At 39.8% G+C, this 15,741-nt stretch overlaps 1 non-coding gene across 1 annotated transcript; it reads right to left on the bottom strand.

The window, feature by feature from the left end:
- Positions 1-15,398: 15,398 nt before the first annotated feature.
- LOC130958396 (small nucleolar RNA R71) lies at positions 15,399-15,502 on the bottom strand. Its single transcript, XR_009077520.1, has one exon. It is a non-coding gene; the product is annotated as a small nucleolar RNA R71 (small nucleolar RNA).
- Between the last annotated feature and the right edge of the window lie 239 nt (positions 15,503-15,741).

The following is a 15,741-nucleotide window of genomic DNA, read 5'->3' as shown; positions in this document are numbered from 1 at the left end:
TATAATATATATCCAAAAATTTATATAACTAGAAGCCCGATGAAGGAATAAAAGCTCAAAGTCGCATAAAGTGGAATTACAAAACGTGAAGCGTTCACACATAATGACTAAACGCGTAGGCACGGAAAGAACAAGACATAATATATATAAAACCTTGTAGATAGCTCCATGATACACAAGGTAGTACTTAAAGTAAACAAAATATGTATATATAAGTATGATGTACCAAAAAGAGGACTAGTCACAGCCTGCGGAGTTTAGGTCGGCTAGTCAAACTGAAATACAAAAGGATTTTGGAAGCTTAAAACATGTTATACAACTTATCTCTCAAATCAAGCCTCTAAGGTCATAAAGTCTAAAATAAAAAGATGAGAGAATACTACAACAAAAAGTAAAGTAAAATAAAGCATAAGAAGGACCATTCTGTGCCTTGTCACCATATCCGCAAGCTCACCGAGGTGGGTTACAACTTGCATCTGAAAAGCAACAACAAAATATGGTATGAGAACTGGAGGTTCTCAGTATGGTAACAGTGCCCAATATGTAAGATGTAAGGTTTCGGAACACCAAAAGTAATCCTAAAACTTCACACTGATACAGATATTCAAGCTTAGAACAAAGAATAAATAACTTAAACCAAACACCATAAACAAAGTTATCTAAACTTAGGGGATTTCTAACTAATATCAAATCACACTGCTGTATCCCACAACCTTCACCCACCTAACCTCTATGCGATCCCATCGCCACCGCCTACCGAGCCTCCTCAAATCCCAAAAGAAAACACAAGTAATGTAGACAAGTAAAGCACAAGTAAAGTACATATACAACAATTAGAACAATTAGCAAGTAAACATGTGTTTCATTTAGGCATAACAGAAATTAAGCAAAGTAAACAAACAAGTAGAAGACGTATACGATGAATGCCTGTCCTATTGGCTCGTGATATCACTTGTCGGTCTATAAATGCGAACCCGACACATCCTTTCGGATGTAGCCTTCTTGCCACGCCCAGAGATATAGGCTCTGCACACTCATGCAGCAGAAAAATCTGCCACGCCAGAGATATAGGCTCTGCACACTCATGCAGCAGAAAGTCTGCTACGCCAGAGATATAGGCTCTGCACACTCATGCAGCAGAGAAGAAATAGTATTGGGCACACTCTTGCAGCAGAAAAACTGCCATGTCAGGGATATAGGCCCCGCAAACTCTTGCAGCAGAAAAACTACTATGCCAGGGATATAGGCCCCGCACACTCCCATATAATAAAAAATGTTCATCATTTCTTTCCAAATTCTCAACTTATCATTACTATCACCGGTTTCCAAATTCTCAAATTCATCATAAGCATTCCCATTCTCCAAAAATCTCATCCACCATATACTTCACAACTCAATATTAATAATTATTACAGTACCCCGCTATTTCTCTCAACTAATCCATTCTCAGTACTCCAGAAATCTAAGTCTCTGTCTTCTAAATTCATACAAAAGTTCATCTATTTAAGACTCTAACTCATTTTTAGTAGTATTAAGACCTCAGCACTTGATAATATTCTTACATGGTATTTAAAGAATGTTTGGAAAGCTAGAGAACATTTGAAAACAAAGAGAAATGATTTTTCAGCAAAACAGGGGTCTCACGTACGCATGCAGTCAAAAATAGGTGGTCGCGTACGCAACCACCTGCTCGCATACGCGAGTATCCCAAACTGATTAGGTTGCTCGCGTCGCGTGTGACTTGTTCGCGTATACAAGGGTCAAAACTCTGATAGCTCGTGTGCACTATGCCGCGTACGCAACACTTACCAAATTTAGAAAATTTTCAGTTCTGTAGAATTTCAGTTTTACACACCAAACTTTAAACGTCATAACTTCCTCTACAAAAATCTATTTTCCACAAACTTTATATCAATTTAAAGCTCTTTGAAACATCTTTAATTTAAAGTAATTTCCAATCAATTTTAAAAACAGAGATTCAGGTTATGATCCTCCAAAGTTCACTAAAAATTGATTTTTACCAAAAGTTAACTAGGTTCTCAACTTCCAAAATTCACAATAAAACCAATTATCCTACAACCAAAACAGTTCCAATAGACCTAAATTAAATGATGTTCCTATATCTTTCAATTTATTTCGCAATCTATACATACAGCTTTTTACCACTTCTACTAAAAAATTCCTACTTACACACCTTCACATTTTTAATAAATCACAACTCAATCATAATTCAAAATCCTCAACATTCATCAACATCAACAAGCATCCAAACCCAATATCACTACTCAATATTATCATTATTCAACTTCACTTTCAATAATCAACATCAATATCACTTTCATTAAAATCATCACAAGCATCAATAGTCATAATCCACAATCAACAATTCAAACCTATCCTATGGTCCACTAGCCTAAGTGTCCAGAAATATTACATATTACATAGAGAAAATCGAAACCATACCTTGGTCAATTCCTAAAATGCACTAAACACCAAAACAAAGTCACCAAGCTTGATCCAAAGCTGGTGCACAAAATTGAACTCCACAAACTTCGCACAGATGGATCGGCAAGTGTACCGGGTCATCCAAGTAATACCTCAGGTGAGTGAGGGTCGAATCCCACGGAGATTGTCGGATTGAGCAAGCAATGGATACCTTGTAAATCTTAGTCAGGCGATTAGAAAAGATGGTTTTTTGTTTTTGTTCGAAACCATAAATGAAATAATAAAGGGAATGAAATACTAGATTGATGTGAAAACAATGATAGAGATTCAGTTATAGCTTCGGAGCTGCGTATTCTTTCTAGATTAACTTTCTTTCTGTCTACTTCAGTAATGAATGATTCCTTCAATGGCAGCCGTAATTGATTAACTCATGTCCTCTCATCAAGTTAATCTCTTCTCTCTCTATAGCTGTCTACCATATTCGGGCAACTCATGTCCTCTCATCAAGTTAACTCATGGTTTTTCACTATAGCTGAAGACGAAGCACTAAGCAATCCACTCCCCTTCGCGATCTGACTCAAAACGTCAGACACAAGGTCGGATCTTCCGGATCAAAGAATGTTGCTTTTCTGACTCTAGTCTTAACGCCACAAAGACCTCAGTAACGCACGATCAACGGGGTTTCATATCACGCATCCAAAGTCAACCTAGGTACTCTCTTAGAATCTGCAATGCACACCTAGCTGTAGGTCAATGCTATCCGGGTCAGGACTAGCATGGAACCCAAGTAAAACAAGGATGAATGTCACGTTTCACCCTTAATTCATAAGATGAAGAATGAGAATGCATAAGAGAATAGAATCAGACATGTGTTGATATAGAAATAGTAATATTATTAATCCATGAGAATCAACAGAGCTCCTAACCCTAACTTAGGAGGTTTAGTTGCTCATGCTTAAAGAAAGTGCAATGTAATATGTCTGTGCTTCTCCCCTCATGGGAGGCAAAATCCTCAGCAGGAAGGAAGTCTCTTATTTATAATAATATACTAGACCTAAAAGATGTTACTCATAATAAAATACTAGACCTAAAGGAAGTCTCTGTTATTTGGGCTGAGCTTTTGGTGAATCCACGTCCTAGTGCTCTTCTTGGGGCGTTGGACGCCGAGTTTAATTCCTATTGGGTGTCCAAATGCCAGCTTGCTCCCTTTAGGGCGTTGAACGCCAAAAAGGGGGTGTTTTCGGTGTTTAATGCCCGTTTTGAGCCATTATTTTCCAAGATAAGTATAGACTATTATATATTGTTGAAAAACTCTGGAAGTTAGCTGGTGCACAAAATTGCAATCACACTTTTGCAATCCCGCACAACTAACCAGCAAGTGCACTGGGTCGTCCAAATAATACCTTACGTGAGTAAGGGTCGATCCCACGGAGATTGTCGGCTTGAAGCAAGCTAAGGTTATCTTGTAACTCTTAGTCAGGATATCAATAATTATCAGGGTTGATTGTGAAAAGCAAAAGAACATGAAATAAGTACTTGTTTTGCAGTAATGGGGAACAGGTTGAGATTTTGGAGATGCTCTATCTTCTGAACTTCTGCTTTCCTACTGTCTTCTTCTTCAAGCACGCAAGGCTCCTTCCATGGCAAGCTGTATGTAGGGTTTCACCGTTGTCAATGGCTACCTCCCGTCCTCTCAGTGAAAATGTTCAACGCGCTCTGTCACAGCACGGCTAATCATCTGTCGGTTCTCAATCGGGTTGGAATAGAATCCAGTGATTCTTTTGCGTCTGTCACTAACACCCAGCCCTCAGGAGTTTGAAGCTCGTCACAATCATTCAATCCTTGAATCTTACTCAGAATACCACAGACAAGGTTTAGACCTTCCGGATTCTCTTGAATGCCGCCATCTATTCTAGCTTATACCACGAAGATTCTGATTAAGGAATCCAAGAGATATCTACTCAATCTAAGGTAGAACGGAGGTGGTTGTCAGGCACACGTTCATAGTTGAGAATGATGATGAGTGTCACGGATCATCACATTCATCAGGTTTAAGAACAAGTGATATCTTAGAATGGAAGCAAGCATGATTGAATGAAAAATAGTAGTAATTGCATTAATCCATCAAGACACAGCAGAGCTCCTCACCCCCAACCATGGGGTTTAGAGACTCATGCTGTAGAAGATACAATGAGAAACGTGTAAAGTGTCATGAGGTACAGATACAATGTCAAAAGATCCTATTAATAGTGAACTAGTAACCTAGGGTATACATAAATGAGTAAATGACGTAAAAATCCACTTCCGGGGTCCACTTAGTGTGTGCTTGCGCTGAGCATTGAAGCTTTCATGTGTAGAGACTTTTTCTGGAGTTAAACGCCAGCTTTTATGCCAGTTTGGGCATTTAACTCCAATTTTTATGCCAGTTCCGGCGTTAAACGCTGGGAATTCTAAAGCTGATTTGCAACGCCGGTTTGGGCCATCAAATCTCGAGCAAAGTATGGACTATTATACATTACTGGAAAGCCCAGGATGTCTACTTTCCAACGCCGTTGAGAGCGCGCCAATTGGGCTTCTGTAGCTCCAGAAAATCCACTTCGAGTGTAGGGAGGTCAGAATCCAACAGCATCTGCAGTCCTTTTCAGCCTCTGAATCAGATTTTTGCTCATGACCCTCAATTTCAGCTAGAAAATACCTGAAATCACAGAAAAATACACAAACTCATAGTAAAGTCCAGAAAAGTGAATTTTAACTAAAAACTAATAAAAATATAATAAAAACTAACTAAAATATACTAAAAACATACTAAAAACAATGCCAAAAAGCGTATAAATTATCCGCTCATCACAACACCAAACTTAAATTGTTGCTTGTCCCCAAGCAACTAAAAATCAAAATAGAATAAAAAGAAGAGAATATACTATAGACTCCAAAATATCAAAGAAACTTAGCTCCAATTAGATGAGCGGGACTAGTAGCTTTTTGCTTCTGAACAGTTTTGGCATCTCACTTTATCCTTTGAAGTTTAGAATGATTGGCATCCATGGGAACTCAGAACTCAGATAGTGTTATTGATTCTCCTAGTTAAGTATGATGATTCTTGAACATAGCTACTTTATGAGTCTTGGCTGTGGCCCAAAGCACTCTGTCTTCCAGTATTACCACCGGATACATACATGCCACAGACACATACTTGGGTGAACCTTTTCAGATTGTGACTCAGCTTTGCTAGAGTCCCCAATTAAAGGTGTCCAGGGTTCTTAAGTACACTCTTTTTGCCTTGGATCACAACTTTATTATTATTAATTTTTTTTGAATTTTGTATTCACTGCTTTTTCTTGCTTCAAGAATCAATTTGATGATTTTTCAGATCCTCAATAACAGTTCTCCTTTTCCATCATTCTTTCAAGAGCCAACAATTTTAACATTCTTAAAACAACAAATTCAAAAGACATATGCACTGTTCAAGCATTCATTCAGAAAACAAAAAGTATTGTCACCACATCAAACTAATTCAACTAGTTTCAAAGATGAATTCGAAATCCTGTACTTCTTGTTCTTTTGTGATTAAAGCATTTTTCATTTAAGAGAGGTGATGGATTCATAGGACATTCATAGCTTTAAGACATGAACCTTAAATTTTATTAATCATGAATTAAGAACAAGACTCAAAAATAGATATAAGATAAGACTAATAGTAATAGAAAACAAAAATTTAAATAGGCTCCTAATGATAGAGGTTATCACAGAGTTAGGACTCAACAACCTTGATTTTGAGAAGTGGATGCTCCCTCAACTTGAGGGGAGAGCTTTTGGCATTTCAACTCTTGAAGTTCACGCCCCTGCTTCTCTTGTTCCTTCAGCAATTTGCAGAGCATGCAGTTCGGATTCTGCTGTTCTTCCTTAAGTTGTTCCATAGTTTCTTGCAACTTGGTGATAGATGCTTCTAGGCTGGCCGAGTAGTCAATTTCAGGAAATTCAGGGAGGAACTCCTGCGCCCTCTTTTTGATAGAGTTGTCTTGCATTTGTTCTTCCATTGACTTCTTGGTGATTGGATGTTCAATTGGTATGAATTCATCTACTCCCATCTTCACCCCAGCCTCTTTACAGAACAAGGAGATCAAGCTTAGGTAAGCCAGTTTGGCTTCAGTGAAATTCTTGTTTGCAATTGTGTAGATCTCACAAGCAATCAGATGATGAACCTCCACTTCTCTTCCAAGCATAATGCAATGAATCATCACTGCTCTCTTGATAGTGACCTCAGAACGGTTGCTAGTGGGCAATATGGAACGCCCAATAAAGTCTAGCCAGCCTCTTGCAATTGGTTTGAGGTCTCCCCTTTTGAGTTGGTTTGGGACACCTTTTGAATTAGTTATCCACTTAGTTCCAGGGAGGCAAATGTCCTTTAGAACTTGATCCAACCCCTTATCTGCTCTCACCATTCTCCTATTAAAGGATTCAGGATCATCTTGCAGTTGAGGCAATTTGAAGACCTCTCTTATTTTGTCCAGATGGAAGTAGATAACTTTCCCTCTGACCATGGTTCTGTAAGTATAGAAAGCAGTTCCAGTCATTCTCTGCTTATCTGTTAGCTACAGATTTGAGTAAAATTCCTGAACCATATTTCTTCCAACCTTTATCTCAGGATTGGTTAGAACTTCCCATCCTCTGTTTCGAATTTGCTCTTGGATCCCCGGATATCCATCTTCTTTTAGATCGAATTTGACTTCCGGGATCACTGACCTCAGACCCATTATTTTGTGATAATGGTCTTCATGTTCTTTGGTTAAAAACTTCTCTTGATTCCAAAGACTCTTTGGATTATTCTCTTTCTTGCCTCTTAAATTGGTTTGTTTTCCCTTAGGAGCCATGATCTTGATGAATCTTGGCTTAGTGATCACGGAAAAGCACACCAAACTTAGAGGTTTACTTGCCCTCAAGCAAAAGAAAGGAAAGAGGGGAGAGAAGAGGAGAGCAAATTCGAATGGTGGGGAGAAAGGGGTGGCCGAACGTGTATTTATAAGGGAAGGGGAGAGATTTCGAAAATTTTGAAGGAGATTTGAGAAGATATGGAAAGAATTTGAGAAATATTTGAGTTTTTGAAGAAGATTTGGGAAGGATTTGAGAGAGATCTGAAGAATGATTTTAATTTTTAAAAATTTGAAGGTGAATGATGAAAGTTTGAAATGTGTTTATGTAGAAAATTATGGATCAAAACAGGAAAGTTTGAAAAAAATTTTAATTAGAAAGCGAAATCTCTGTCCCCCACCTTTCTGGCGTTAAACGCCCAGAATGGTATCCATTCTGGCGTTTAATGCCCAAATGCTGGCCATTGTGGGCGTTTAATGCCCAGCCAGGTACCCTGGCTGGCGTTAAACGCCAGAATTCCCTTCATCACTGGGCATTTTGCTAAACGCCCAGGATGCTGCACACCTGGCGTTAAACGCCTAGAATGGTGCCCATTCTGGCGTTTAACGCCCAAAGTACCCTTTACTGGCGTTTTTTCGCCAGCTAGCTCTTTTTCTCTGCTTTTTGCACTGAATCCTTCTGTAACTCTGTGAATTCCTTCAATTTTGATATTTGCCCTTTGAAAATATATATCAAACTTTGATTAAACAAAACAGATAAACTGCTAATGACTGGGTTACCTCCCAGCAAGCGCTTCTTTATTGTCTTTAGCTGGACCTTCACTTAGGATTATTCAAGCCTCAGTTTTGAGCATTCTTGCTCAAAATTGCTTTCAAGATAATGCTTGATCCTCTGTCCATTAACAATGAACTTTTTGTCAGAATCAGTATCCTGAAGCTCAACATATCCATATGGTGACACGCCTGTAATCACATACGGACCCCTCCACCGTGATTTAAGTTTTCCTAGGAACAATCTGAGCCTAGAGTTGAAGAGCAGAACTTTTTGTCCTGGCTCAAAGACTCTGGATGACAACTTCTTGTCATGCCACTTCTTTGCCTTTTCCTTATAAATCTTTGCATTTTCAAAGGCACTGAGTCTAAATTCATCTAGCTCATTTAGCTGGAGCAATCTTTTTTCACCAGCTAACTTAGCATCCAGGTTTAGGAATCTGGTTGCCCAGTAGGCTTTATGTTCCAGTTCCACGGGCAGATGACAGGCCTTGCCATACACAAGTTGGTATGGAGAGGTTCCTATTAGAGTCTTGAATGCTGTTCTGTATGCCCACAGAGCATCATCCAAGCTCTTTGCCCAATCCTTTCTACGGGCAATTACAATCCGTTCTAGGATTCTTTTTAGCTCTCTGTTAGAGACTTCAGCTTGCCCATTTGTCTGTGGATGATACGGGGTTGCCACTTTGTGGCTAATTTCATATCGGACCATAGCAGAGTAGAGCTGTTTATTGCAGAAATGAGTACCCCCATCACTGATTAGGACTCTGGGAACACCAAATCTGCTGAAGATGTGTTTCTGGAGGAATTTTAGCACGATCTTAGTATCATTAGTGGGTATAGCAATTGCTTCTACCCACTTAGATACATAGTCCACTGCCACCAGAATGTAAGTGTTTGAGTATGATGGTGGGAACGGACCCATAAAGTCAATCCCCCATACATCAAACAATTCAATCTCTAAGATCCCTTGTTGAGGCATGGCGTATCCGTGAGGTAAGTTACCAGCTCTTTGGCAGTTGTCACAGTTACGCACAAACTCTCGGGCATCTCTATAGAGAGTAGGCCAGTAGAAGCCACATTGGAGGACCTTAGTGGCTGTTCGCTCACTTCCAAAATGTCCCCCATACTGTGATCCATGGCAGTGCCATAGGATCCTTTGTGCTTCCTCTCTGGGTACACATCTGCGGATCATTCCGTCTGCACATCTCTTAAAGAGATATGGCTCATCCCATAGGTAGTACTTGGCATCTGAAATTAATTTCTTTCTTTGCACCCTGCTGTACTCCTGGGGTATGAACCTCACAGCTTTGTAATTTGCAATATCTGCAAACCATGGAGCTTCCTGAATGGCAAAGAGTTGCTCATCTGGGAAAGTCTCAGAGATCTCAGTAGAAGGGAGGGACGCCCCAGCTACTGGTTCTATTCGGGACATATGATCAGCTACTTGGTTCTTTGTCCCTTTTCTGTCTCTTATTTCTATATCAAACTCTTGTAAAAGCAACACCCATCTTATGAGCCTGGGTTTTGAATCCAGCTTTGTGAGTAAGTACTTAAGAGCAGCATGGTCAGTGTACACAATCACCTTCGATCCTACTAGATAGGATCTAAACTTGTCAATGGCATAGACCACTGCAAGTAACTCTTTTTCTGTGGTTGTGTAATTCTTCTGTGCATCATTTAGAACACGGCTGGCATAATAAATGACATGCAGAAGCTTGTTATGCCTCTGTCCCAATACTGCACCAATGGCATGGTCACTGGCATCACACATTAGTTCGAATGGCAATGTCCAGTCTGGTGCAGAGATGACTAGTGCTGTGACCAGCTTAGCTTTCAGGGTCTCAAATGCCTGCAGACACTGTGTGTCAAACACAAATGGTGTGTCAGCAGCTAGCAGGTTGCTCAGAGGTTTTGCAATTTTCGAAAAATCCTTTATAAACCTTCTGTAGAATCCTGCATGCCCCAGAAAGCTTCTGATTGCCTTAACATTGGCAGGTGGTGGTAATTTTTCAATTACCTCTACCTTTGCCTTATCCACCTCTATTCCCTTTCTTGAAATTTTGTGCCCAAGGACAATTCCTTCAGTCACCATAAAGTGACATTTCTCCCAGTTTAAAACCAGGTTAGTCTCTTGGCACATTTTCAGGACAAGTGCTAGGTGGTTAAGACAGGAGCTGAATGAGTCTCCATATACTGAGAAGTCATCCATGAAGACTTCCAGGAATTTTTCCACCATATCAGAGAAGATGGATAGCATGCATCTCTGAAAGGTTGCAGGAGCATTACACAGACCAAAAGGCATCCTCCTGTAGGCAAACACGCCAGAAGGGCAAGTAAATGCTGTTTTCTCTTGGTCTTGAGGATCTACTGCAATTTGGTTGTAACCTGAATAGCCATCCAAAAAGCAGTAATAATCATGACCAGCTAGTCTTTCTAGCATTTGGTCTATGAATGGTAAAGGAAAATGATCCTTTCTGGTGGCTGTATTGAGCCTTCTGTAGTCAATACACATACGCCACCCTGTGACTGTTCTTGTAGGAACCAGTTCATTTTTTTCATTATGAACTACTGTCATGCCTCCCTTCTTAGGGACAACTTGGACAGGGCTCACCCAGGGGCTATCAGAAATAGGATAAATAATCCTAGCCTCTAGTAATTTAGTGACCTCTTTCTGCACCACCTCCTTCATGGCTGGATTTAGCCGCCTTTGTGGTTGGACCATTGGTTTGGCATTATCCTCCAATAGGATCTTGTGTATGCATCTTGCTGGGCTAATGCCCTTAAGATCACTTATGGACCACCCAAGAGCTGTCTTGTGTGTCCTTAGCACTTGAATCAGTGCTTCCTCTTCCTGTGGATTTAAAGCAGAGCTTATGATCACTGGAAAAGTGTCACCCTCTCCCAGAAATGCATACTTCAGGGATGGTGGTAGTGGTTTGAGCTCAGATTTGGGAGGCTTATCCTCCTCCTGAGGAATTTTCAAAAATTCTTTTGTTTCCTCTGGTTCTTCCTGATCAGGCTGAACATCCTTGAAGATGTCCTCTAGCTCTGATTCTAGACTTTCAGTCATATTGATCTCTTCCACCAAAGAGTCAATAATGTCAGCGCCCATGCAATCATTTGGTGTGTCTGGATGCTGCATAGCTTTTACAGCATTCAACTTGAACTCATCCTCATTGACTCTCAGGGTTACTTCCCCTTTTTGTACATCAATGAGAGTTCGTCCAGTTGCTAAGAAAGGTCTTTCTAGAATGAGAGTTGCACTCTTGTGCTCTTCCATTTCCAGCACCACAAAGTCAGTTGGAAAGGCGAATGGCCCAACCTTGACAATCATGTCCTCAATTATGCCTGATGGATATTTAATGGAGCCATCAGCAAGTTGGAGGCATATCCGGGTTGGTTTGACTTCTTCAGTCAACCCAAGCTTTTTGATAGTGGATGCAGGTATTAGATTGATGCTTGCTCCAAGGTCACACAGGGCTGTCTTGGTGCAAGCACCTTCTAATGTGCATGGTATCATAAAGCTTCCTGGATCTTGAAGCTTTTCTGGTAAGCTTTTCAGAATGACTGCACTGCATTCTTCAGTGAGAAATACTTTTTCAGTTTCTTTCCAATCCTTCTTATGACTTAAGATCTCTTTCATGAACTTAGTATAAGAAGGTATTTTCTCAAGTGCCTCGGCAAACGTGATGAGCGGATAATTTGTACGCTTTTTGGCATTGTTTTTAGTATGTTTTCAGTAGGATTTAGTTAGTTTTTAGTATATTTTTATTAGTTTTTAATTAAAATTCACTTTTCTGGACTTTACTATGAGTTTGTGTGTTTTTCTGTGATTTCAGGTATTTTCTGGCTGAAATTGAGGGACCTGAGCAAAAATCTGATCCAGAGACTAAAAAGGACTGCAGATGCTGTTGGATTCTGACCTCCCTGCACTCGAAGTGGATTTTCTGGAGCTACAGACGCCCAATTGGCGCGCTCTCAACGGCGTTGGAAAGTAGACATCCTGGGCTTTCCAGAAATGTATAATAGTCCACACTTTGCCCGAGATTTGATGGCCCAAACCGGCGTTCAAAGTCACCTTCAGATTTCCCAGCGTTAAACGCCGGAACTGGCACCTAATTGGGAGTTAAACGCCCAAACTGGCATAAAAGCTGGCGTTTAACTCTAAGAAGAGTCTCTACACGAAAATGCTTCATTGCTCAGCCCAAGCACACACCAAGTGGGCCCGGAAGTGGATTTTTATGTCATTTACTCATCTCTGTACACCCTAGGCTACTAGTTTTCTATATATAGGACCTTTTACTATTGTATTAGATATCAGGAGATCTTTGAATCTTTTGATCACTTTGGGAGGCTGGCCATTCGGCCATGCCTAGACCTTGTTCTTATGTATTTTCAACGGTGGAGTTTCTACACACCATAGATTAAGGTGTGGAGCTCTGCTGTACCTCGAGTATTAATGCAATTACTATTGTTCTTCTATTCAATTCCGCTTGTTCTTTGTCCAAGATATTCATTCGCACTCAAGAACTTGATGAATGTGATGATTATGTGACACTCATCATCATTCTCACTCATGAACAAAGTGACTGACAACCACTCTTGTTCTACAAGCATACGAGGCTCTAGTGTTTATCTCTTGGATTCTTTAACCGGAATCTTCGTGGTATAGGCGAGAACTGATGGCGGCATTCAAGAGAATCCGGAAGGTCTAACCTTGTCTGTGGTATTCTGAGTAGGATTCAATGATTGAATGACTGTGACGTGCTTCAAACTCCTAGCAGGTGGGGCGTTAGTGACAGACGCAAAAGAATCGCTGGATTCTATTCCGGCCTGACCGAGAACCGACAGATGATTAGCCATATGCTATGACAGAGCATAGGAACATTTTCACTGAGAGGATGGGAGGTAGCCACTGACAACGGTGAAACCCTTGCATAAGCTTGCCATGGAAAGGAGTAATAAGGATTGGATGAAGGCAGTAGGAAAGCAGAAAGACGGAAGGGAAGGCATCTTCATACGCTTATCTGAAGCTCTCACCAATGATATACATAAGTATCTCTATCTTTATCTTTATGTTTTATTCATCATCTATACCCATTTGAGTCTGCCTGACTGAGATTTACAAGGTGACCATAGCTTGCTTCATACCAACAATCTCCGTGGGATCGACCCTTACTCGCGTAAGGTTTATTACTTGGACGACCCAGTGCACTTGCTGGTTAGTTGTGCGAAGTTGTGTTTATGCCATGGTATTGAGCACCAAGTCTTTGGAGCCATTACTAGGGATTATTTGAGTTGTAGTGATCACAATTTCGTGCACCAAGTTTTTGGCGCCGTTGCCGGGGATTGTTTGAGTATGGACAACTGACGGTTCATCTTGTTGCTTAGATTAGGTATTTTTCTTCAGAGTTCTTAAGAATAAATTCTAGTGTTTCATGATGATCTGTTGAAGTCTGGCTGGCTGAGAAGCCATGTCTAATCTTATTGGACCGAGGTTTCAACTGATCATCACAAGAGCTTATTGACTTCTATCAATCTTGCTATTGGAGCAATGATCTGCTAAGGCTTGGCTGGCCATTGGCCATGTCTAGTGTTTTGGACCGAAGCTTTCTTTGAAAGCTTGGCTGGCTGTGAAGCCATGTCTAATTCCTGGACCGGAGTCTTAGACTAGCATTGCAATGATTCCTGGAATCCAAATTGAGAATTCTGAAACCTTTATCTTCTATTTCCATATGATTTTCGAAAAAAGCACAAAAAAATTATAAGAATCATAAAAACCAAAAATATTTTATGTTTCTTGTTTGAGTCTAGTGTCTAATTTTAAGTTTGGTGTCTTGCATGCCTTGTTTATTTGATCTTGATTCTATTTTCAAGTTAATAGTACAGGGAACTGAAGATTCAGAACATGCAGCAGAGGAATTACACAGAAAAAGCTGGGCGTTCAAAACGCCCAGTGAAGAAGGACAGACTGGCGTTTAAACGCCAGCCAGGGTACCTGGTTGGGCGTTTAACGCCCAAAAAGGTAGCATTTTGGGCGTTAAACGCCAGAATGGATACCATTCTGGGCGTTTAACGCCAGGATGGCACAAGGGGGAGGATTTTGTTTTCAAAATCAATTTTTTTTCAAGTTTTCAAAGTTTTTCAAAATCAAATCTTTTTCAAATCATATCTTTTCAATCAAATGTTTTCAAAATCAATTTCTTTTCTTTTTCAAAGATACTTGCTAACAATTAATGATTTGATTGAACATTTTAAGTATGTTGCCTTTTCTGTTGAGAAAGGTTTAATGTTTGAATCATATCTTTTCTTGTTAGGCAAGTCATTAATTTTTAAAATCAAATCTTTTTAAAAATTGTTTTCAAATCATATCTTTTCAATCATATCTTTTTAAAAGCATAATTTTTTTATCATATCTTTTTAATCACATCTTTTTCAAAATAGTTTTCAAATAATATCTTTTTGATCTCTAATTTCAAAAATCTCTTTCAAAAATTACTTGATTTTTTTTTCCACTCTTGATTTTCGAAAATCAATTAGAGTTTTTCAAAAATGTTTTCAAAATATTTCACTTGATTTTCGAAAATTTCTTCCTCTCTTCCCACATCCTTCTATTTATGGAGTATCACTCCTTCTCAATGCACAATTCGAACTCTATCTAATTAAGTTCGAATTCTTCTATCTCTTCTTTCTATTTTTCTGTTCCTCTGACACCTCAAGGAATCTCTATACTGTGACATAGAGGATTCCACACTTTCTTGTTCTTTTCTCTTTCATATGAGCAGGAACAAAGACAAAGGCATTCTTGTTGAAGCTGACCCTGAACCTGAAAGGACCTTGAAGCGAAAACTAAGAGAAGCTAAAGCACAACTCTCTGTAAAGGACCCAACAGAAATCTTCAAAGAAGAAGAAGACATGGCAGCCGAAAACAACAATAATGCAAGGAAGGTGCTGGGTGACTTTACTGCACCTACTCCCGACTTCTATGGGAGAAGCATCTCTATCCCTGCCATTGGAGCAAACAACTTTGAGCTTAAGCCTCAATTAGTTTCTCTAATGCAACAGAATTGCAAGTTCCATGGACTTCCATTGGAAGATCCTCATCAGTTCTTAGCTGAATTCTTGCAAATCTGTGACACTGTCAAGACTAATGGGGTTGACCCTGAGGTCTACAGACTTATGCTATTCCCTTTTGCTGTAAGAGACAGAGCTAGGACATGGTTGGACTCACAACCTAAAGAAAGCCTGGACTCATGGGAAAAGCTAGTCAATACCTTCTTGGCAAAGTTCTTTCCACCTCAAAAATTGAGTAAGCTTAGAGTGGAAGTCCAAACCTTCAGACAGAAGGATGGAGAATCCCTCTATGAAGCTTGGGAAAGATACAAACAATTGATCAGAAAATGTCCATCTGACATGCTTTCTGAATGGAGCATCATAGGTATTTTCTATGATGGTCTCTCTGAACTATCCAAGATGTCTTTGGATAGCTCTGCTGGAGGATCTCTTCATCTGAAGAAGACGCCTATAGAAGCTCAAGAGCTAATTGAAATGGTTGCAAATAACCAATTCATGTACACTTCTGAAAGGAATCCTGTGAACAATGGGACAAGTCAGAAGAAAGGAGTTCTTGAGATTGATACTCTGAATGCCATAT

This window comes from Arachis stenosperma, chromosome 10, assembly GCF_014773155.1.
Source record: "Arachis stenosperma cultivar V10309 chromosome 10, arast.V10309.gnm1.PFL2, whole genome shotgun sequence".
NCBI classification, from domain to species: domain Eukaryota; kingdom Viridiplantae; phylum Streptophyta; class Magnoliopsida; order Fabales; family Fabaceae; genus Arachis; species Arachis stenosperma.
This window is presented reverse-complemented; position numbering and strand designations above follow the sequence as displayed.